Below are 23,035 nucleotides of genomic sequence, written 5' to 3'. Positions count from 1 at the left end.
AGCAGATTTACAGGTGAATTGTTGCCTCACCTGGAAGGACTGTTTGGGGCCCTGAATGAGGTGAGGGAGGAGGTGTACGGGCAGGTGTAGCACTTAGGTTGCTTTCAGGAATAAGTTGTGGAGGGAGATTGGTACGGAGGGATGAATGATAAGGGAATTATGGAGGGAGTGATCCCTGCAGAAAGTAGAGTGGGGGAGAGGTAAAGATATGTTGAGCAGTAGGGTCTATTTGGAAACAAAAAGTACACTGCAGATGCTGTGGTCAAATCAAAATGTACACAAAAGCTGGATGAACTCAGCAGGTTGGGCAGCATCCGTTGAAAGAAGCAGTCAGCGTTTCGGGTCGAGTCCTGACGAAGGGTCTTGACCCGAAACGTTGACTGCTTCTTTCAATGGATGCTGCCCGACCTGCTGGGTCTATTTGGAGATGGTAGAAGGGTTCCCCTCCCTCTACTATTGATGACACCCTCATTCATATCTCCTCCAATTCCCACACATCTGCACTCACCCTGTCTTCCTTCCATCATAATAGTGATAGAATCCCTCTTGTCCCCACCTACCAACCCATCAGCCTCCGTATCTAACACATTATTCTCTGCAACTTCTGATTTCAATGCTTAAGAGAAGTTTGGGTAGGTATATGGATTAGGGGTGTGGAGGGCCATGATTTGATACAGACTAGATGGGCTGAAGGGCCTGTTTCTGTGTTGTGCTTTTCTATGACTCTATATAGGGGTTTGATATGACCAAATCTAGAGTGCTGCCTACATTTTCTATTGAAAAGCGATATACTGTGCTTCAAAAGAGGAAGTGGAATGAAGATCAGCCAGACTGGTTTCTGTGATGCAATGTGAGATAAGGCAAGCTGCTCTTCACATGTGAGAAGAATACAAAGTGTCTTCAGTGAAATGTTCAAAATTCTGAGAGGATTCAATAGAGTTAGACCCAGAGAGGTTGTTTCATCTGGGTGAGGAGGCTCAGAATTAAGAGGCAGGCCAATGAGGATTGAAATGAAAAGATATTTCTTTATTTACAGAGTGTTAGATATTTGGAATTATCTGTGGAACTCTTTGTCACAGGCAGCTGTGGAGGCTGTCTTTATGTATATGGTATTTAAAGCAGAGGTTGATTAATTCTTGAGGGGTCAGGGCATGAAGGATATGGGGAGAAGGCAGGAGATTGGGGCTGAGAGGAAAATTGAATCAGCCATGCTGAAATGGCGGAGCAGACTCGATGGGTCAAGCGGCCTAATTCTGCTCCTGTATCTTATCGTCTTATGGTCCTAGGGAATTCTCTAGCACAAAGGCCATGCAGGCTCAGTTATTGATTTTGTCTAAGACTGATATTAGTAGATAGACAACAGGAGATGTTGAAGAATTAAAGAATACAAAGATAAGGCAGCAAAATAGCATTGACCCCAAAGATCAGCCACAGTATTGCTGAAGATGAGTTTTGAGGAGCCAACTGACCTACTCTCATTCCTATTTCTTATATATTTCCTATTTAAGTTGATGGATCTGCTCTATCACACAGCAAAGTTAAAGGTTCCTCCATATACTGTATGCTCTTGCTATCCTCATTAAGAATAGGACAGAATCCCCACTAATTCTCTTACCTTTTGAGGAATATTATAGGACAGGACGAGTAAACCACTTCAGCCTGGTTTTGTGATACTTGTTTAAGTGCTCCGTTCTGAAATGGGTTGACAAAATACTGAACCCTTCTCCCCAAATGGGTATGGTTTCTCAACCAGTTACTGCCAATGATTGCGGCATTGAAATAGCACTCTGTGATGTAACGAAACTGGTAAACACCACAACGTAGTTGAAGTAAATTATTCTGAACATTATTTCAGCAAAAACTATTTTAATGGTGAATGGCAGAGGACCTCATGCATCATGTTCCTCTGGTAGAAAGGCCTTCTAGCTACATTTGAGAGTGATGGTGAGAAATGTTAGACTAGACATACATTGACTTAGATAGGGGCTAGGTACAGGGAATGGCTAGAAATCACGTGCCATGCCTTGAGTTGTGATCTTTATTCTTGCTTAGACATTAAGATCTAGGAGCAGAATTCGGCTGTCTGGCTCATTGAGTCTGGTCCGCCATTCCATCATGGCTGATTTATAATCCCTCTCAACCCCAGTCTCCTGCCTTCTCCTCATAACCGTTGGTACCCTTACTAATCAAGAACCCATCAACCTCCAATTTAAGTACAGTACAGTATGCCAAATGACTTGGCCTCCACAGCATACAGTACTGTGCAAAAGTCCTAGACACATGTAAAAATATCCTGTAAAACAAAGATTCCTTAAAAAATAATGAAACAAAAAGTTTCTATATATCAAAAAATTACTATAAAGATCAGTAAACTATAAAAAACGAAATCAAATCAATATTTGATGAGAACACTCTTTGTCTTTAAAGCTGCCTCTATTCTCTCAGGTACACTGTCGTACAGTTTTATTAGAAAATTGGCTGGCAGGTTGTTCAAAGCATCTCGGAGAACTTGCCACAATTCTTCTTCAGATTTTGGCTGTCTCACTTGCTTCTGTCTTTCCAGGTAATCCAAGGCAGCCTCAATGATTTAGAGATCAGGGCATTAGCACAACGCTTTACAGTTGTAGCAACACTGATTTAAATCCCGCCACCGCCTGTCTGTAAGGAGGTTGTATGTTCTGCCTGTGACCACTTGAGTTTCCTCTGGGTGCACTGGTTTCCTCCCAGTTTCCAAAGATGTACCAGTTGGTGGGTTAATTAGAAATTGTAAATTGTCCCGTGATTGGGCTAGGTTTAGATTGTGGATTGCCGGGCCACATGTCTCGAAGGGCTGTAGGGGCATACTCCACGCTGTATTGTATGTCAATAAATAAATACTGTCTAAAACCATAGAAAAAATCTAGGGTGCCTAAGATTTTTGCACAGTACTGTAATTTGGCAATGAATTCCACAAATTCACTACCCTCTGGCTAAAGAAATTCTTCCTCATCTCTGTTCTAAAAGGACATCTTCTTATTCTGAGACTATGCCCTCTGGTCCTGGATATGTCAAAGTTTAAATGAAATTTCATAGTTGTTAACAGTCAAAGTATTCAGTGGCTTTAATTTGAAAGTGTGTTGCTGCATGTCGTTATGCAAAGAAACATTTTCTTTTGTAGAAAACCTTATGCGCTTAGATGCTAAGGGACTTGTGCAGGATTCTCTAAAGGTTAATTTGCAGGTTGAGTAGGTGGTGAGGAAGACAAATGTGATGTTAGCATTCATTTTGAGAGGACTAGAATATAAAAGCAAGGATGTAACGTTGAGGCTTTATAAAGCACTGGTGAAGCCTCATTTGGAATACTATGAGCAGTTTTGAGCCCTTTATCTTAAGAAAGGATGTACTGACATTAGAGAAGGGCTCAAAGGAGGTTCAAAGGGTTCAAAGGAAAATGATTCCGGGATTGAAGGGCTTTCATATGAGGAGCGTTTGATGACTTCGAGTCTCTACTCACTGGAATTCAGAAGAATGAAGGGTGACCTCATTGAAACCTATTGAATGTTGAAAGGCCTCGATGGAGTGGATGTGGAGAGGATGTTTCCTATGGTGGGGGAGCCTAAGACCAGAGGACACAGCCTCAGAATAGAGGGGCGTCCTTTTAGAAAGAAGGTGAGAAGGAATTTCTTTAGCCAGTGAGTGGTGAATCTGTGGAATTCATTGCCACAGATGGCTATGGAGGCCAAGTCATAGGTTATAGTTAAGGCAGAGGTTAATACATTCTTGATTAGTCACGGCATGAAGGGAAACTGGGAGAAAGCAGGAGATTGGGGCTGAGAGGGAAAATAAATCAGCCATGATGAAATGTTGGAGCAGACTCGATGGACTGAATGGCCTAATTCTGCTCCTATACCTCATGGTCTTATGGTCTAAAAACAGAACTGGATGTAAAATATGCAAGCAAGCATTAATGCGAAAAATAGTTTGCATTAAGGAAATTACAACGACAAAACGTAGTGGGCAAAATAACCCATTTCAATGCTTTAGCATTCAGACATGTTCTGTTTTGAGTAGAACCCCTAATATTGCTTTCTCATTCTCTTTTTTTTCTTTAATTTGTAAGGAACATTCTGGAATAATACAACAGATATTTAAGCAGGGGCAAGAGTTACAAATCCAAGGCTAGCAGCTACCTTATAAAGGCTGAAGATGTCTCATCTGCCAACTGAAAAATCAATTCTTACTTCTAAATACCAATGTACACCTAAAAGTAGCACCCCTAACAATTACTGTGGGATTCCTGATATGCCTCTCTTGATAATTTCTTATTGATTAGATCTGTATTTAACTAGAGGATTATTTGGCAAGTGCAGCCCAGAAAATAAAACATCTGCACAGGGGATATTAATTATTTAAACAGAAAGCTCAAACCAGTCAGAAACTTTTATCGCATTGTCTGGCTTCAAAGCATGATGTGAATGGTATTCCCTTTGAACAAACACTGATAACATACAGTATAATAAGGAAATACTTCTGGCATCTTACTTTAACTAATTCTGATAATGATGTGTTCATCATTGTGAAGTCCCTCTTTCAATATCCAAGGGCGAGTGGTTACGATTCAGATGTACCTTGGGAGTTTTCTTTTGTAATATTGGTTTTGTGTTTACTTTTGACTAGGAAGATGATGTGACAGGTAGTGACAAAGGGAAGTCAAGGACTATGGAATGGTTGGTCAATAGGGTTTAGTGAACTATTCTACAGAAACTATTTCTTCATATTCTGCTTGGACAGAAAGACATCGTCTAGACTCTGCCTTACCCTCTACTGGTTTTTAGTTAGATGACAATACATGATTGTTGGGTATTTAATATTTAAGTAATATTTGAGTAATCTTGTATACATATTGGTTGATTAAACATTCTTGTTCATTTAAATAGCTCGTTATTGATTATACATATAAATATGTGAATTGTATACATCATCACACTACCATGTGATATGTGCGTGCCTCACTTAAAATGTATATGAAGTTAGACATGCATTTCAGACCCCGGTGTCTTCCTTTGAATTAGGTTAATGCTTTGGAGTTGCAAAACATCACATTGGCATTCTGTTCATGATGGAAATGTTCAGTTATGCAGTGCCCACAATAAAATCCAGCCAGCAATGTGGAGCCAACATCCTTCAGAGGACGACCATGAATGTCATTCTATCGCAGTTGGTGTGCCCCAGGATCAGATGTTCGTGCAAGCAGGAAGCACATGGAGGTATGTGCTTCCAGAGTTTGAGCCTTAAGTTCAGGGTCCCATCCTTGGCTGGCCTAGGGCTGATACTGAAGCTCAGAGCCCAAAGGCTGATAGGTGGTACGAAAGTCGAAGCCTGATGGCTGAGCCTGGAGACCTGCCCTGGAGTTAGAGGACTGCCTCTGTGTGTGGGCAGATGGGAGAGAGGAACAAGGCTTGTTTTGCCATCATTGTTGCGTTCTGTGTTGTCGGGCGTTCTGAGCATGTTACGTTGGTGCCAGAACGTGTGATGACACTTGCAGGCTGCCCCCAACACGTCCCTAAGTTGAACTCACTGCTCGTTACACCACTGGTGTTTAGAGCAGCAATGAAGGTTCTCCATCTCTGCTGGTGTTCAGGGCTTCCTTCATCATGTTAGTAGTTTCCACTCAGTTTTCACTACTGTCATTCATGCAAGTCCCAAGTGGAGACTCAGGAATCCCATCACACTCAGAAGTAGAATGATTCTTCATTGCTCTTTCCATAACAATTTTGTTTTACCAGTCAGGGTTTTTTGCCCTAAGATGAACCTCTGAACCTGGACAACCGGTGGACCATTCTTAGTCTGGCCTCTACCCTTTGACCTGCTTGGCATAGGTGACCCTACCAAGAGCCAAAGCATCAAGCCTTGACTCCAGCCAACTTAGCTCTCTGGGTCATTGAGGCACACAAATCTCCAAACCACAATAAGGTTGCAGCCCTCTCAAAGGATCCATAGGTTGTGTTGGTTGTTATTGCAAACAAATCATTTCACTGTATGTTTCAATGTACACATGATAAGTAAATCTAAATCTGAAGCACTTGTAGAATCACGAATCGCGCAGTGGAGATAACCAAATCACCAATTAGCAGCTAACCTGTAAGTAGTAAATAAAGTTTTCAAATGATGCTGCCAGGGTGGTGGCTGTTGGTGTGTGGGCAGACAGGTAGTCAGAGAGAACACTTCTTCCAACTGGTTACTCTGTGATTAGCTCTGATCGCTAAAGAGAGTAAACTAGATTATTGGGTTCCATTAAGGCCAGTATCATTGTGGAATTGTATCCTAATCAGTTTCGCCAGCCTATAGCACATGCTTTTGGCAGACCACACCATCCAATTCTACTTAGCATGATAGTGTCCAGATCATTCTGCATCAGAAGTGTATGCATAGTTCATGGACACCAGCTTGGAGTCTGAAAGGTAGTCTTAGAGATTGGACCCATTTGGTCCTATTCTTGTGTCAACTGGATGTTGACTATTTTGCACATTGATTACCTGCATCCATTTGAAATCAGGAAATTGGACTGGACACATCCAAGCACAAATCACCATAGACATGTGGGTGTACTGCTTCCTGAGAGTAATGACTTCATTAATGTATCATCATCATCATCATTGTGCGCCGTATCGTATGATGTGAGTGATCCTGGTCCTCCATCTGTCTTTAATGTATGCAATGTTCACCTCCTCAAAATACAAAATGTGAAACCAATGACCAACTCTTTCCATACAGTTTCCATCAAGGCACAAGCTCGACACCAAATTATCACCCATAAATGAACTGGAAACACAAGCTTAACAGAAACATAAGCACAGGAAGACAGTTATCCCTTTGAGCCCGCTCAACCATGTTCAAGATTTTGGCTGATCTTCCATCTTAATGCCATTTCTCTGCACCATCCCCATATCCCTTGTTTCCATCAGCATCTCTTTGTTTTGGATGAACTCTGTGGCTGAGATGGTCTACCACTACGGTAGAGAATTCCAAAGGCTCATTAATCTCTGCATGAAAACAGCTTTTCAACTCATTTCTAATTCACTACCCTTATTCTGAGGTGGTGACCCTTGGATCTAGGTTCCAGGGGAACATCCTCCCTGCATTCATTCTGTATGTAAGAATTTTGTAAGTTTCAATGAGATTTTCTCTCATTCTCCTAAACTCTACAGAATACAAGTCCAGTCTATTCAATTTGTCTTTTTTTTAACATAATTCCAATCTTAGAAAATGCCCAGCACATCTTTGCTATATTTCTTCTATGGTGATTTTTTTTTTAATTGGAAAGGGGACTTGACCACAATTGTACATAATGACACAAAGGTTGGATGTGTTGTGGATAGTGTAGAGGGCTGCCAGAGGTTACAGCAGGACATTGGTAGGATGAAAAACTGGGCTGAGAAGTGGCAGATGGAGTTCAACCCAGATGTGTGAGGTGGTTCATTTTGGTAGATCAAATATGATGACAGAATATAGTATTAATGGTAAGACTCTTGGCAGTGTGGAGGATCAGTGGGATCTTGGGGTCCGAGTCCATAGGACACTCAAAGCTGCTGCACAGGTTGACTCTGTGGTCAAGTAGCATATGGTGCAATGGTCTTCATCAACCGTGGGATTGAGTTTAGGAGCCGAGAAGTAACGTTGCAGCTATATAGGACCCTGGTCAGACCCCATCTGGAGTACTGTGCTCAGTTCTGGTCGCCTCACTATAGGAAGGATGTGGAAACTATGGAAAGGGTGCAGAGGAGACTTACAAGGATGTTGCCTGGACTGGGAAGCATGCCTTATGGCAATAGGTTGAGTGAACTTAGCTTTTTTTCCTTGGAGCGACGGAGGATGAGAGGTGACCTGATAGAGGTGTATAAGATGATGAGAGGCATTGATCATGTGGACAGTCAGAGGCTTTTCCCAGGGCTGAAATGGCAAGCATGAGAGGGCACAGTTTTAAGGTGCTTGGAAGTAGGTACAGAGTAGATGTCAGGGGTAAGATTTTTACGCAGAAGTGGTGAGTGCGTGGAATGGGATGCTGATGACAGTGGTGAAGGCAGGTACGATAGGGTCTTTTAAGAGACTCCTGGATAGGTACATGGAGCTCAGAAAAATAGAAGGCTATGGGTAACCCTAGGTAATTTCTAAGGTAAGGACATGTTCGGCAGAGCATTGTGGGTCAAAGGGTCTGTATTATGCTGTAGGTTTTCTATGTTTCTATAATATTCCAGCCTTATGTAAATGTAACAAAGCATCATTACTCTAGTACTTCAACCATCTTGTAATAACAGGCAATAGTCCATTTGCCTTCTTCCTTACTTATTTGTTGCACCTACATGATATCTTTGTGTATAAGCACACTTAAGTCCACTTTAAATTCAACCAGTCTATCACCATTAAAAATATACTGTATTTTTTTCAGTTTTGTGCACTAAAATGCAAACTTTACATTTCCCCATTATACCTGAGAGCAGGTCATGAATAGTTGGGTCCCAAACATCTATCTTTCCAGTACCCCTCATGTCACAACCTGTCAATCTGTTTATTCCCACTCTTTGCCTTCTATGTGATGACTGAACCTCAATCCATGTTGGTATATTTTCTCCACTTTGCTGTACTCTAATATTGTTGACCAGTCTTTATCAAAAGCCTTCCAAAAGCCATCTCCACTGGTTCCATTAATATATTCTAGTAATCATACCCTGAAAGACCCCTAGTAGATGAATTTCTGTTCAGTTACACCGGACAACAAAGATTTTCTTTCCTGAATACTTTTGGGTGTATCTTATGGATTTTAGGCTGTTGATCATGAAAATCACCATGAAATTTCCTTATCATGCATTATGTTTTTGAAATTGCCTATATTTGTTATTTCAATTCATAATTCAAGGCAATTAAAATGTTTCCCACAATGGAAGGTGAAAAGTTTTCTATCCTGTTCAACCATGCCTGGGCATGCTTGGGCCGGGCAGATGCTGCATGACAGGACAGGTTTTAGAAAGGGTATAAATTTTCATGAAGAATTTTCATATCTGAGGCAGATGTTTCCCAGAATAATGATGCTAAGATTAAAGAAGGCATTTTTGTTGGTCCGTAAATCAAACAGGTCATCAATGACAGGCAATTTTAAGAACTTATAGTGGGACCGGAGAAAATCGCATGGAAGGCATTCAAGGAAGTTGTTGAAAATTTTCTTGGCAACTACAAAGCACCAAACTACGTGCAACTGGTTGACAGCATTCTTCAAGCATACAAAACCATGAAGTGCAACATGTCACTGAAGATTCATTTTCTACATTCCCATTTAGACTTCTTCCCTGCAAGTCTTGGCGCTGTCAGTAATGAGCATGGTGAAAGGTTTCACCAGGACATTGCGGTCATGGAGAAATGGTATTGATGGACTGGAATCCATCAATGCTGGCTGATTATTGTTGGACACTTAAGCGAGAAGCCTCAGGTACCGAGTACAAATGAAAATCATGACCAAACCATTTTTAGCTTAGTTGAACTACTGTAAAACATCAGCACTGTTGTGCAATTATTCAATAAAAATTAATTTCTTCTTTCTCCAAATTCCTACATGATGCAACTAGTCTGAAATTGTATTTGTTTTCAGCTTCAAGTGTTCTATCATAAACAAAAAGAATTTCTGAGGAAGCAACACTTTCTAAAAGATTTGTTGTCCAGGGTAATCCATGCTGACCCTGCTCATTCCTTACAAGAGTTTTGGTAACTGAAGTATCCCTGCTGGGACATGATGTTGCTGGTCGGCTGTCCCTTCAGTGTTATTGCATGGTCGAGTAGGTAAGAGGGCGGAATGATCCACTCATGTTTCCATTTCTTATTGTGCCTATGAATAGGGATTGATCTACTTCAGCAAAAGATCTTGTCTGTGAGCTTGAAGTCGCTTTTAAGTCCAGAGATCAATGCCTTTGATCTCAGTCTGCATTGTAACCCTGTGTCCAACCATGGCTTGTGCCACTTAGGGAACAGGAAGAGATGGGTGGTGGGCATGAGGGAAGCCGGTGAGGTGTGTATGGCCAGATACACCACAGACACGTGTGCTCACCTGCTCACCAGTTTCTTCCAGCTTCATGGCAGGTTGTGAAATACCATATTGTGACTATGATGAAGAGTTCACTTTAAGGCACTGAGTTGCTTCCCACTTTTGAGCTCAGCGACACACACAAAATGCTGGAGGAGCTCAGCAGGGCAGGCAGCATCTACGGAGAGAAATAAACAGTCGATGTTTTGGTCCAAAACTCTTCATCAAGACTGGTACCCTTCTAGCAATTTGTGTGTGTTGCTCAATATCTTTTGCATCTGCAGAGCCTCTTGCGTTCGTGGGCGCAGTGAGACTGCATATAGTTGTGCCGGGAAGCAGAGCAATTGATGGATAAACACCTACATTATTTTTAAAATATTAATTTACCAAATTTGCCATTTTTTTCTTGCAAGTCCATGACTAGTCAGTTGTGATAAACACTACATTCAGTTAGTGGAGTAGAAATGGGTGAGATGCAATGGTATTGCTGCCTCATGGGTCCAAATGTTGACCCTTCCCCCTCTTTACCATTCCAACGATTTCTGGGCCATTGTGAAAACCAACAATTAGTGCCACATTTGTGAAGGTGCAGTTTGTTGAAAAAATAGGTTTTTAGTAAACATTAAAGTTGAAAATTACCTCATACACAACTGCCTAAAGGACGGCCCTAATGATCATAATCTATCATCATGCGTATCTCCCATTTGCATTGGCTTTTATTTCTATGATGTCTTTATCGTTTGCACAAAAAGTGTTAAATGATGCTGTTAAGCTTGAGTATGGAAACATTATATTTATTTGCTTAAAAATATTTCAAAATGGGGTAACATTAAACTTAAACACAGTCAAGTTCCCAAATGTGTTTTCACATTTTGTGCTCTATGTGGTCGTTTGCTGCACGGCCATGTTCCTTGTGGCAAAACTGCTCTCCAGCACAGAACTGCAAATGAATAAAGGCCACAATTGCAGGCTAACAGATCATGATCATTGACTGTGAACCCAAATATCAAGGAAAAGCGACCAGCAAAAATATTTCTTTTGAAACAAAATTAGTCCCTGGACTCCAAAGAAACAATGCAAGCGTTACACTAAAGAGGAGAAACAGCAAGCTAGGTGGCCCCCACCGTCGGGAAGGAGGTACAGGAGCCTTAGCTCCCATGCCACCAGGTTCAGGATCAGTTATCGCTCTTCAACCATCAGGCCCCAGAACCAGCATGAATGGTGCCACTCACCTTAACTCCGAACTGATTCCACAACCTATGGAACTTTCAAGGACTCTACACCTCATGTCCTCAGCATTATTTATTTATTTATTTACTTAGATAGAATTATTATATTTTTCATTTGCACAGTTTGTCTTCTTTTGCACATTGGTTGTTTGCCAGTCTTTCTTTGTGCGTAATTTTTGATTGATTCTGTTGTATTTCTTCGTTCTTACTGTGAATGCCTGCAAGAAAATGAACCTCAAGGTAGATCTGGTGAGATAAACCTACTTTGATTATAAATTCACTTTGATCTTTTGAGAAAGCAAAATGATACATGCCTGAGACAACAATCAAATGACTTAAAGTTGGCAGTCTTAGTAATTTCACCTGGAACAGAAGGTCAATAGTTGCTGCAGCCCATGTGAGTACTGCTAAATGGAATACTTCAGTAACGCTGGTAACACAGCTAGGCAGACTGAGTGGCTCCTGTCTAGAAGATGTTTGATTATATTTACAAATCCGATTTATTAGTGGTGCAGTGGTGTATTCACTCTTGACAATCATTGACATCTCAGGTAGCTGCTGCTGCCTTATGGTTTCAGTGACCCAGGTTTAATCTAGGGTGCTGTCTGTGTGGAGTTTTCACATTTTCCCCGTGATATAATGGTATTTTTTGACCTTGGTGCTACGTATTTTCCTGTATCCCAAAGGCACGCTACTGAGTAGGTGAATGGGCTCCTCACTACAGTGAAGTTTCTCCTCACTAAATATGAAAGGAGTTGATGCGAGAGGGAATCAGTTACAGAGAAGTATATTGTTAGTGTAGGATCGCTTTGAGCTAGTCTTGATGGGCCAAAGTACCTCAAACTACAGTAGCACATTGTTCTCCAGGCATGCTTAGGATCTTGAAGGTCTCAGCCAGACCTGCTGAGTTCTTCTAGCATTTTGTATGTGTTGTTTAGGATGATTATGTTGCCTTCGAACAGACCACAATACCTTTCGAAAGGAAGACGTTTGCACAAAGGTCTGCCCAGCTATCTTGTTGTCCTTCTTTCCCATTGCCCTCATGATTGTCCTTCATGTTTTACAAAGAACGTGGCACTTGGGGGGGGGGGGTGCGGGGGAAGGAGATGAATAGGCATGGCAGTCTGCTGTAAGCCCTTCACACCGAAGGTACACAGAATCAGTGCATCACATGACATGAAGTCAATAATGAACATGCCTCACAATACATAAACACCATGAAGTGGAATCTTTAGTGGCACAGTTGCTAGATGAAAAACAAATAGATTCAGTTCTAATAGAACACATTTTGTAGTGGGGGAGAAGAGTGACAATCTTCATCGAACATCCAGGTACAGAACAGCATTGAACTTGCTTTTTCAAAAGCATATTTCATTTATCCAAGAAATCCATAGACAATTTTCACTTCTTGGAGCGCACAGTAGAGCTAGAGGCAGCAATCTATAAAGAAACCTTCACTGGCTTTTTTTTAACCTATTGGTCAGATCAGAGTATTCTTTAAGCAAGTCAATCACTTATTTGTTCAACATTTTCGTGATTATCTATGTAACCAGATTGTAATAAATTATTTTCTTCATATAATAACTGCTTAGAAGCTGTTATATCTTTCCCCCCATAGCAATATGTGATTAATTTATTCCTTTGGATTCTTAGTTAGTTTTTAATATGCTGAAATTTTTCTACTGCAGTCACTGTTCTGTAAGTTGAAACTTGCCACCCTGCCATTAAACAGCACAACGCAGTATAATCCATAATACTGTATGTAATGTGGTTGCTAAGGCAACAAGGTTGAGGCTTTGTTTTGTGGAAACTCTCTTTTAAGCACTTCAGATTCATCTGTTCACTCCTCCCAGAATTCATTTCAGAACTGATCATTTAGCAAAGTTCTCAGTCACTTCTCCCCTCTGTGGGCTAGTAACCAATCCCAGGATTCATCCCACCTAAGGTAAAACTTGAAAATGCTGGAAATGGTCAGCAGGTCAGCTCGCATCTGTGGGAAGAGAAATGAATTTAGTGTTTCAGGGCAGGGACCCTTCATCAGAATTGAAAAGGAAACAAAATATGCTTATAAAGCCATAAAGAAAGCAGGGAGCCAGAGAAATGTCTCTGAGAGGGTAAAGCTGGGCATTTCAAGATTCAAGATTGTTTATTATCATTTGCCAATACACAAGTGTAACACGCTGGGAAGTGTTTCACTGCTAGTGTAATGGTCTTTCTGTAGAAGTCATGTTTGGGTTACGGATAGAGATAACGGGTGCTTTGGAATGTGAGCTGTCCGATGAGGGGAGTGTGCTTTTGTGTTGTGGGACTGACACCAGTGTGAACTGCGTCCTTTGTTTGGCAGGAGATGAAGAGAGAAGACGCTGGAGCGAATCAGTCACAGGATTCAGCCTGGTGGGGGACAGTGATTCGATGGAGCAAGGTCCTGGGGTCTACTGAGGCTTGGTGAATACATATGACTTTTGGAAGAGTAAAGCTCCAACTTATGCACATTTGTTTAATTATAAAGGGCCCTTTTTGTTTTTATCTTTCTTCTCCTGACTAACCCTTAAGTTAAGATGCATAGATCTAATTCCTTTAATCTTATGTGGTGTCCAGTCTGTCATCTCTTGGCACTGAGCTGTAGCAGGGTAGCAAATTACACAAACCAGGGAGAGCTTGGGGGGGCCGGAGTGTGTCTTCCCTCGACTTACACAGCCGAGGTGGTTTCACAGGTGTAACGGAGAATGAAATGATTCTTACTCTGGATTCGATGCAGCGTAAAAAACACAATGAGCAAAAAGAACACAATACAAGAAAAAAAAACACTAAATCTAAATATAAAACAATTCTATAGAACACAAGCAACTGTTTGAGCGTGGCCGTGTATATGGATAAGATTTTATATACATTGATTAATCGTATGTACAGTACATAAAATGATGCAAAGTGGATGTAGTGGTGGTGGGGTAGGTTAATGGGCTTAGGAGTCGGTCAGACTGATGGCTTGGGGAGAGTAACTATTTTTGAGTCTAGTGGTCCTGGCATGGATACTGTGTAGCCTCTTCCCTAATGGCAAACAGCGCATGAGCAGGATGGGTGGGATGCTTCATGATACTGCTGGCCTTTTCTGGAACCTTTCAGTTTATAGGTCCTTGATGGTGGATAGGCTGGTGCCAGTGATACTTTGGGCAGTTTTAACTACCTGTTGTAGAACCTTCCTGTCCATTGTAGTGCATTTTCCATTCCACGGAATCCTGGGGGTAAGTTGTCAACAAGGTCAGTGGTGAATGGGGCAGTTAGAGAGTGAATGCATAGGCAAAAGAATGCAGATCAATGAATGTGGATGTTGCAAAATGCAGGACAGGTGGACAAGCCCAGAAGGTGACCTTCTAGGACCTCCACTCCTAGAGAGAGAACAAAAGGAAGGAACGTAAAGACAAGTTGACCTATTATTACAGATGGATGACTGAGATGACTGAAAAATTGAGTTACTTGAAGTTACAGATTTCATTATTGAGTCCAGAACACTACAGTGTGCCCAGAAAGAAAATGAGGTGCTGTTCCTCAACCTTGCATTGTACCTCACCATGACAGTACAAGAGGCCACAAGCCAGTCTGAGTGGTTTGAGTGGGAGGGGGACGAGGTATTAAATGGCAGGCACCAGGAATCTCAGGATTCCCCTGAATGCAGGTTTTTGGCAATGCAATCCCATCTTTGTTTATTTTTGTCTCATCTCAAATATGATATTTCTTAGGTTATAGATGATATTAATTTTGTCACCAAACCTGGATTAGTGGGCACGATGTAATGCTGCATTTCTGATACCACACCAGTGAAATTCAAAGCACGGTTTCCATCATCCACATCTATTCTTTGCTACCAATTTTTATTTTTGTTTCAGATTCAGCCTCGGCAATTATCATCATAGTCAAAGAGCAGGAGAAAATGACAAGTTATGTAATGCAGAATTGATTTTTCTCCCATTAATACTTGGCTGCCAGTACCAATTTGGAAAAGTCCTGAATCTGTTACAAGATACAGAACTGTTTGGCTATTCATTTCATTGGTCTTGAAGTGATAAACTGGTACAACAATTACTACGAGTTATCAAGGAAAAGGTGTCTAGTTATTTCCTGTGAGCTGCTTGCAACAACCAAATCAAATGGAACTTTCAACAATCGTTGTCTAGAAATCCAAGAGCATTATTGTTTCTTTATGCACCTAAAAATTGGTTATTTCTGGACTGGAGCACAGTCTGAATCACTTTGCATCACTATGGGAAGTGTTCCAGGCTTTTCCTTCTGCCTGGTTACATTTTCCTTTTGGAGCATTTCAAGGGAATTTGGACCACCCATTATTGGATTGCTATGGAAAAAAAATGGTCTTCCCAGCACAACATCAAGCCGTAATACCTGTAATCCGTCCTCTTCACACTCTGAACAGAGTTCCAAATAAACCCATATCTCCAGGCACATTCCCTAAACTCGCAGTCAATGCTGTGATACTATTCTTGGAAAATACCAGTCTCTATTAACAATCCATCCGGTATGGTACCAACAACGATTCCCAGTACCCTCATCTGCCAATGTGCTGTTAGCACTGATTCCACCCTGGTAACCCCACCTTACCATGAGCCATTGCTGGTCTTCTGACCCTGATCCCACCATAGCCTCAACCAAAAGCTGAAGAACCTTCTCTGCACCTCCAGGCCACAACACAAGCAAAGATCGGTTGATGAACACTGACTTAGCAATCATGGCCTCTAGCACAATATATTTCTGAGAAAGCCCTTGGGAATTAAAGTTTGTTGCAGAGCACTGCACCTGCTAAGGAGCACTTGAATTTCAAGGAGTCTGACACATTCACTCATCGGCACATATACAAATTGCCTGCCCATTAAGCATGTAGCTTCCACACCAGACATTTGTGTACTATCATTGGCTTCAAGTCTTTGTCATAGAACTCAAAATTATGCAATAAAGATGTGATCATTTGTGGTCTACATCGGATGAGAAGGTAATACACATTACTCTGATGGGTTTGTCATTGACCTAGAATGTTAGCTTTGTTTCTCCCACTCTTTTTTTTGACTATTTCAGACCTCCAGCATCTATGTTATTTTGCTTTTGTACACATTTTATATGCTGCTTAAAATTGAGGAGAAGCCTTACCAACTCTTATTAGGCAGAAATGAGGAGATCTTCACGGAATCCCTATGGAGTAACAGAAGTCATCGTGAGCACTTGGGGATTCTGGGCAAAAGATTAAATGAATGTGATATATCTCAAAAAAAAAGTAAACTCCTTCTTGTTGTTGGAATCTTTCTAGGGGGCACTTCAATCCAAAGAAACATGAATGGTGCTTAAAAGAAATAATGAAATCTTTCCACTGTTATAAAGAACAATTTAGAAAAATTAAATTATCTGATATAGAGTTCTTTGATAAACTTAATTCCTCCTCTGTTCTGCAGGGAGCAAATCTGCCAAGAAGCTGGCCATGATAATGTTTAGCAGACAAAATTGGCTTTTGGTCTGTCAATCTGGGGAAGGCCGGCAAATATAGATTCTGCAGAATGCCCGTGAGACGCCAAGGAAATGGCAGTTATCGTGGTAGCTAATCAGCATGTTAAGGAGCCACAAAAACAGACATCCAATTTATTCTAAGGCATTACTCAATTCTTTTTATTGGTGTAGATTTACTACTTTCCAACCGAACAAACATATTTACCTATAGACGTACATCAGGAAAGATTGCTCTTTTCTACTTTACCATTTGCTTTATATCACAGCCAATTATTTTTCTTTGCATTTGCATGTATTTCCTGGGCTACTCTGTTAGAAATTCCCCTTGCCTGTTCCTATATACACTCAGTAGCCAATTTATTAGGTACAGCTGCACGCCTGCTGGCAAATGCAAATATCTAATCGGCCAATCATGTTGCAGTAACTCAATGCATAGAAGAATGCAGACAATTGTTCAGACCAAGCATCAGAGTGGGGAAGAAATGTGATCTAAGTGACTTTGACCGTGGAATGATTGTTGAGTATTTCAGAAACTGCTGATGTCCTGGGATTTTCACGCACAATAGACTCTAGAGTTTACAGAGACTGGTGCAAAAATCAAACAAAAAAAATCTAGTGAAAACCATCTTGTTAATGAGAGAGGTCAGTGGAGAATGGCCAGACTGGTTCAAGCTGACAGAAAGACAACAGTAAGTCAAATAACTTTGCTTGACAACAGTAATGTACAGAAGAGCATTTCTGAATGCACAACAAGTCGAATGTTGAAGTGGATGGGCTACAACAGCAGAACACTACACTGGGTTCCACTCCCTACCTAATAAAGTGGGTACTGAGTGTAAATATGTCATGCTACAATTTTAAATTCTCTTCCTGCTGAGGAAGGAAATGGAATTAGTGAACACTTCTTGTGAATGCATTCTCCATATTCATTGTGGGCATTGAAAATTACAGTGGGAACAAAACATTTGTATGTAATGTGCTCCTCCAAAATAATTAAGCTATATAGATGTTACAATCTTGATGGAATTCTGTGAAGAGATGATATACGTAGGGGCAGGGAGATGGTGATGGTGGAGAACGGGCAATTCACCATGCAGATAACGATGCAAAATATAAAGTGACCGAAAATTTGTTTTAGCACAAATGGATGGGGCTAAATATTATTCGAATGTCTCTGACATCCTAACTGTCAATTTCTGCTTCAAGAAAGCTATTTAGGAAAAATTGCATTGAAACTATTTTGAAGGGTGACACGTTTTTCCAAAAATGGTTACAAGTGAGGTGGGATATCCCATGAGGCTTTGCTCTGCCACTGCTTCTGACCTTAGGCTGATCAGCAGAACGGCCAAGAATGAGTTGTGTGGGATGTTATATTGAAATTGTACAAGATGTTGGTGAGGCCTGATTTGGAGTATAATGTGCAGTTATGCTCACCTACCTGCAGGAAAGATATCAATAAGTGTGCAAAGAAAATCTACAAGGATGTTGCCAGGATTTGAGGGCCCAGGTTGTAGTGAAAGGTTGGATAGGTTAGGACTTTATTCCCTAAAGCATAGCAGAATGAGGGGAGATTTGCTAGAAGTATACAAAATTCTAAGTGGTATGGATAGGGTAAATTTAAGCAGGCTTCTTCCACTGAGATTGGGTGAGACTAGAACTAGAGGTCATGAGTTAAGGGTGAAAGGTGGAATATTTAAGGCAAAGATGATGGGAATTTCTTCACACAGAGGCTGTTGAGAGTGTGGGATGAGTTGCTAGTGGGTGGTGAATTTGAGTTTGATTTCAACATTTAAAAGCACTTTGGCTGGACACATGAGTGAGAGGGCTATGGTTCAGCTGAGGTCAATGGGATGAGGCAGATTAATAGTTCGGCATAGAGAAGATGGGGCGAAGAGACTGGTTCTGTGCCGTAGTGCTCTATGACAATGATTCTATGAAACAAAAGAGAAAGAAAGGGGTGCATGAGACTTGGATTGATTCCATTCACTGTGGGTAAGTGCCAACATGCAATGTAATTGCCATGTTATCTACTGTATATCTGAACCATTCTAAAGACTACAAGGAAGGTCCAAATAGTTACTGATTAGGTAATGAAATGGACAAAAATGAGGGTGAATGAATTCAATCTCTGTAAATGTAAGGAGGCTCATTTCAATTAAAAATCTAAGAATTACAATTCAAAAGGGGAAAGAGTGAAGCAGAAAAGTGGAGACATAATAATTCAAGTTCTTAAGTCATAAACAGCAGCATCACATTAAAGACCCCACCATGTCAAGAAGAGACAAAGTGCCATACTGAATCCATATAGAAGCTCATTATTTGGGCTGCTGTGCATAACTTTGAGATCAAAAACAAGGCTGTGAGGCCAAAGACTATACACCAAATGCCTGCTAAGAGGAAATATAAATAATGAGAGCTTTGAAAAACAGGAGCTTTGTTCAGTTTAGAACAGAAGAGCCTATTTGCATGTAGCAAGCTCCCACAAGCAATAGTGAGATGTAACTTCTGGTGGTGGCTGTAGATAGATATATGTGGGCAAGAAAATTGGAGGATTACTATGATAGTTAAATATCAGAAGACCCCAGTTTAATGTTTCAGTTGAAAGGTGGCATCTTAAGACAATAAGACCATAGGAGCAGAATTTGGCTATTACGCCCATCAAGTCTGCTCCGTCATTCCATCATGACTGATTCATTATCCATCTGAACCGCATTTCCCTGCCTTTTCCCTGTAACCTTTAACACTTTGACTAATCAAGAACCTATCAACCTCTGCTTTAAGTATACCCAGCGACTTGGCCTCCACAGCTGTCTGTAGCAATGAACTCCACAGATTCACTGCCCTCTGGATAAAGAAATCCCACCCTATCGATCTTGTAAATGGGTGCCCTTCTATTCTGAGGCTGTGCCTTCTGGCCCTAGTCTCCCTCTCTATTGGAGACAACATTTCCACATCTATTTCTATCTCGGCCTTTCAATATTTGATAGGTTTGAATGAGATCACCCCTCATTCTAAACCCCAGTGAGTACAGGCTCAGAGTCATCAAACACTCCTTGGACATTAACCCTTTCATTTCTGGGATCATTCTTGTGAACCTCCTTTGGATCTTCTCCAATGAGAGCACATCCTTTCTTAGATAAGGGGCTCTACACACCTTATGAAGCCTCAGTAGTGGCTTCTGTATCTTCTACAGTGCATCGCTTTGCCTGAAAGACATGGATGATCCGTGCAAGTCTTTGGGAGAGGTTTGAAGCTGCAACCTTATGACTCAGAGAGGAAGGCCATGCCTAGCACTCCATGCATAACATTGACAAATCTTGTTTAGGAGTTGAGCTTTGGCACACTAATTAAATAAATGATGCAAGCAAAGAAAAAAGTTGTAATACTTTCCAACTCATTATTTCGGGGGCAACATCAGGCTGCCCATTGGATTGCATTTTATGTTAACCATCACTTTGAAGCCAAAGGCTTGCAAATTATGGACTTAAGATAATATCAATTCAGCACAGATAGATTAGGAAGCACACGCAGGCTTTGGCTTTGCTAAGCATTATAAGGTGGCATGATGCCAGTGACATGAGTCAGATTTCCAACCCCCCACCCTGCACCTTCCCTTTCTACCACTGTTTTCTAATTCCCTTGTATTATACTGAGCAATACTTCTACCCAGAATGAGAAGACTCTTTGTTAATATGCTCAGTACCGGAGATGAGAAATTTCTGTGCAAACTTATTCCCTTGACACAATCAAAATTAAAGAGACTTTAGGTCAGTGATTAGATCCTGAAGAGACACTGAATCCTAATGTTTGTATGACAACATAGGTAGTTGATAGCTGGAGTTTTTTTTTAATAATATGGAGAAAATTGCCAATGTTAAATGAGGTGATAAAAATACAGGAAAGGAACTGTTGATGTGTTTGATATCTTTATTGATACACTTAATTTATATAATTATGTATTTAGTCAATAAACTCCAGATACTGAACAGCTTTCACAGTAACAAATACCATTAACTTATTAGGTCAGTAATGCATGCACTCTGTATCTTAAGTGGCAGCATTACACCATCCATCCCTAAAATTGCCACTTCTCTGAAGTGTATGTAATGATAATAATGGATTTTCAAACAATACGCAAGGTCACTTTGCACTGATGGACACCGCATCATGACTGACCTTAGTCGGGAAATAAAGAATCGCTCCCATTCTATTTGTGCTGTATTGATATTATTTAAACTCTGTAATTTGGAAATCATTACATTTTGATCTATATTGGAATGTTAATATTGTGTTGAACTTGGGGGGGGGGGAATAATGCTGTATATTGGGTGTACCTTGATGTGTACCACAATTAGATAACTGAAGATTGTAACCAGATGGCCATCACAATTATTGCCTTATTATGGGGTAGCTGAAGTAACAAAGACAGTGATAATAAGAAATAAATGCTTTCTAAAATTAGCTTAGACATTGAAAAAAAAGCAGAATGTTAACCCTTTCATTGAAACCAAATGCAATACCCCCTCCCACCTTATTATAGCACTTTTCCTACAGTATAACATTTGAAAGTATATGTTGTTTTATATCTGTGTTATATGTTTCATATGTGTTCGTCCCACCCCCAACAGGAAAGAAGCTGCACAGCGTCCACACCAGGACCACCAGACGCAAAAAGAGTTACTTCCCCAAGATCGTCAGGATGATCAACACCTCTGCCTACTAAACCAACCTGTCACACTCCCTACCACCAGTACTTTTTATCATTTCCTGTCAGAATCATCTTATGTACAAAGGCTTCTATATCTTAACATCATCTTATGTACATGCAATCAATCTGTGTATATGAGCTAATCTTATGTATTTATATTTTTATATTTTATTGTGATCTTTATGCTGCATATAATAATTTTGTTTTCCTTTGCACTTGTGTACTGACAAATGGCAAAAAAAACTTGAATCATTTACTAATGAAAGCAACCTTTTCTATTTTTAAATGATCCCTGTGATACTTTTTTTGATATTCATATGCCAATTATTCTTATTAGATATGGATTCTACTAATCTAAAACGAAGTTATAAATGCAGAGTAATATTTTGACTCAAGTTTCAAAGTGAAGTAGGAAGAGACTAATTAGCTCATCAAATGGAACTACAGTAGCTGCAAGTTACCCATCAAGCCTTCAGTTATTTCCAGAGGAGAACTTGCTTGTAGAAAGTAATCAAGAAAAATATGTTGCAATGCACACCTATTCTCTGCATCTCTATAATTACCTTCCACAGGAAAAATAAATCTGGAATTTCATCCAGAGTTGGACATTTATTGCCCAACCTGAAATGCCCTCAATAAGGTGATGATGAGCTGCCTGCTTGAATGGTGGTGGTCTGAAGGGAAACGACACTGCCGTGATAGCAAGTCCAGGAATCTGCCCCACTCCAGCAGATGATAATTATTCCCAGACAATACTGAATCATCAGAGCTCATTCCAATATCCTACACCACAACTAATAAACAACTGATTATCAAAACCCTTTTTGAAGGTGGTAACTGACTTGGATTCATTGTGTTTTCTATTCCTTGTACATCAAAGATGCCCCAGTGGATTGTGTGACAAATTGAAGCAACTCTACATATCTGCAATTCTGCTAAAAATATATATAAAAAAGGTAAAGCTTATTTGTTCAAAACCTCAATTTCTGTGTCCAGCTCCCCATCAAATTATTTTCTGCAGCTCAATTTTTAGAAGACTTTCAATATATCTCCCATTCATCTAGTCTCAGATAGAAAGTTTGGCCTTGTTACTTACTCTCATTATGACAAAGAATGCTTAGTATGAGAATTTTTTTTTTGTTTCTGACTCCTACTGTTAGTAATATTAGTACATACATTTACAACCGTCTCCTCAATCATCCATACCAAACTGGAGTAACTGATATTGACCTACTGTCAAGAAACGTTTCTGAAAGATGGAGAGATGGACAGAGAGAGACAAACAGGAAGAGACAGAAAGAGACAGACATAGAGAGTCAGACAGATGGACAGAGAGACAGACAGGAAACCATATAAATGGAGAAAAAATGGGAGATAGTGACATACGGAGAGAAAGAAAGAGAAGGTGGAGAGGAAACAAATCCAGAGTGAGTAAGTGTTTGGGGTGAGTACTGAAGCAAGAAAGAGTGTTAGAAATTTTCATATCTTTTCTTTAACTCACACAATCCCATAGAGATAATCATTAAATAGTGCTGGCTAAAGGTC

The 23,035-nt window shown here is 40.4% G+C and overlaps 1 long non-coding RNA gene across 2 annotated transcripts in view; it reads left to right on the top strand.

The window, feature by feature from the left end:
- The window catches only part of LOC140718735 (uncharacterized), a 55,544-nt gene extending 33,165 nt beyond the window's left edge, over positions 1 to 22,379 (top strand). For both annotated transcript variants that reach the window (XR_012096773.1, XR_012096772.1), the window contains exons 3-4: positions 13,622 to 13,722; positions 21,411 to 22,379. This is a non-coding gene — a long non-coding RNA (uncharacterized lncRNA). The remainder of the gene's footprint in view (positions 1 to 13,621; positions 13,723 to 21,410) is intronic.
- Positions 22,380 to 23,035: the final 656 nt, after the last annotated feature.

Source organism: Hemitrygon akajei, chromosome 30, assembly GCF_048418815.1.
Source record: "Hemitrygon akajei chromosome 30, sHemAka1.3, whole genome shotgun sequence".
NCBI classification, from domain to species: Eukaryota; Metazoa; Chordata; class Chondrichthyes; order Myliobatiformes; family Dasyatidae; genus Hemitrygon; species Hemitrygon akajei.
The sequence above is the reverse complement of the archived record's forward strand: the minus strand, read 5'-3'. Positions and strand labels throughout refer to the sequence as shown.